This window comes from Triticum urartu, chromosome 1 (genome assembly GCF_003073215.2).
Source record: "Triticum urartu cultivar G1812 chromosome 1, Tu2.1, whole genome shotgun sequence".
In the NCBI taxonomy this organism is placed as follows: domain Eukaryota; kingdom Viridiplantae; phylum Streptophyta; class Magnoliopsida; order Poales; family Poaceae; genus Triticum; species Triticum urartu.
In genome coordinates, this window is record NC_053022.1 from 145,088,823 (window position 1) to 145,091,557 (window position 2,735).

A 2,735-nucleotide genomic window follows, 5' to 3' on the forward strand; every position below is an offset into this window, starting at 1 on the left:
TAATAAGGGGAACAGCCACTGGAGCAGAATTACCCTAGATACTTGGTAGATGAGAAGGCTGGCAAGGTCGATAGAAGTATATTGGATATACATTGTGTTAATGTGTACTTTACTAGTACTCCTAGTAGCACCATGGTATTAGATACCGGTTCGGTTGCTAAATGTTAGTAAACTCGAAATAAAAGGCTGTGGAGTAAACGGAGACTAGCTAAAGGTGAGCTGGCAATATGTGTTGGAAGTTTTTCCAAGCTTGATGTGATCAAGCATCGCACGCTCCCTCTACCATCGAGATTGGTGTTTGCGTTGAGCATAGACATGATCGGATTATGCCTATCGCAATACGGTTATTCATTTAAGGAGAATAATGGTTACTCTGTTTATTTGAATAATACCTTCAATGGTCTTGCACCTAAAATGAATGTTTTTTTTGAATCTCGATCGTAGTGATACACATGTTCATGCCAAAACATATAAGATAGTAATGATAGTACCACCTACTTGTGGCACTGCCACGTAAGTCATATCGGTATAAAACGCATGGAGAAGCTCCATGTTGATGGATCTTTGGGCTCACTCGTTTTTGAAAAATTTGAGACATGCGAACCATGTCTATTGGTGTATATGCATGAAGAAACTCCATGCAAATGGACCATTTGGACTCACTTGATTTTGAATCACTTGAGACATGCAAATCATACCACATGGGCAAGATGACTGAAAGCCTCGTTTTCAGTAAAATGGAACTAGAAAGCAACTTGTTGGAAGTAATACATTTTGATGTGTGCAGTCCAATGAGTGCTGAGGCGTGTAGTGGATATCGTTATGTTCTTACTTCACAGATGATTTGAGTAGATGTTGAGTACATTTACTTGATGAATCACGAGTCTGAATTATTGAAAGGTTCAAGTAATTTCAAGGTGAAGTTGAAAGATCGTCGTGACAAGAGGATAAAATATCTATGATATGATCATAGAGATGAATATCTGAATTATGAGTTTGGCATAGAATTAAGACATTGTGGAAATTGTTTCACAACTAATACAGCCTGGAACACCATAGTGTGATGGTGTGTCCGAACATCATAACTGCACCCTATTGGATATGATGCATACCATGATGTCTCTTATCGAATTACCACGATAGTTTATGGGTTAGGCATTAGAGACAACCACATTCACTTTAAATAGGGCACCACATAATTCCGATGAGATGACACCGTATGAACTATGGTTTAGAGAAACCTAAGCTGTCATTTCTTAAAAGTATGGGGCTGCGACACTTATGTGAAAAAGTTTCAGGCTGATAAGCTCGAACCCAAAGCGGATAAATGCATCTTCATAGGACACCCAAAACAGTTGGGTATACCTCCTGTCTCAGATCCGAAAGCAATAAGGGATTGTTTCTAGAATCGGGTCCTTTCTCGAGGAAAAGTTTCTCTCGAAAGAATTGAGTGGGAGGATGGTGGAGACTTGATGAGGTTATTGAACCATCTCTTCAACTAGTGTGTGGCAGGGCACAGGGAGTTGTTCCTGTGGCAACTACACCAATTGAAGTGGAAGCTTATGATAGTGATCATGAAACTTCAGATCAAGTCACTACCAAACCTCGTGGGATGACAAGGATGCGTACTACTTCAGAGTGGTACGTAATCCTGTCTTGGAAGTCATGTTGCTAGACAACAATGAACCTACGAGCTATGGAGAAGCGATGGTGGGCCTGGATTCCAAAATGGCTCGAGGCCATATAATCCGAGAGAGGATCCATATATGAAAACAAAGTGTAGACTTTGGAAGAACTACTTGATGGTCGTAAGGCTGTTAGGTACATATGGATTTTTAAAAGGAAGACGGACAATGATGGTAAGTATCACCATTAAGAAAGCTCGACTTGTCGTTAAGATGTTTTCCGACAAGTTCAAGGAGTTGACTACGATGAGACTTTCTCACTCGTAGCGATGCTAAGAGTCTGTTGGAATTATATTAGCGATTACTGCATTATTTATGAAATCTTGCAGATAGGATGTCAAAACATTGTTTCCTCGATGATTTTCTTGAGGGAAGGTTGTATGTGATACAACCGGAAGGTTTTTTCAATCCTGAAAGATGCTAATAAGTATGCAAAGCTCCAGCAGTCCTTCTAAGGACTGGAGTAAGCATCTCAGAGTTGGAATGTATGCTTTGATGAGATGATCAAAGATTTTGGGTGCATACAAAGTTTATGAGAAACTTGTATTTCCAAAGAAGTGAGTGGGAGCACTATAGAATTTCTGATGAGTATATGTTGTTGACATATTGTTGATCAGAAATAACGTAGAATTTCTGGAAAGCATATAGGGTTATTTGGAAAGTGTTTTTCAATGGAAAGCCTGGATTAAGCTACTTGAACATTGAGCATCAAGATCTATAAGGATAGATCAAAATGCTTAATGGTACTTTCAAATGAGCACATACCTTGACATGATCTTGAAGGTGTTCAAGATGGATCAGTCAAAGAAGGAGTTCTTGCCTGAGTTGTAAGGTATGAAGTTAAGACTTAAAGCTCGACCACGGCAGAAGAAAGAGGAAGGACGAAGGTCGTCCCCTATGCTTTTGTCATAGGCTCTATACGGTATGCCATGCTGAGTACCGCACCTGATGTGTGCCTTGCCACATATCTGGCAAGAGGGTACAAAGGTAATCTAGGAGTAGATCACTAGATAGCGGTCTAAATTATCCTTAGAGGAATAAGGATATGTT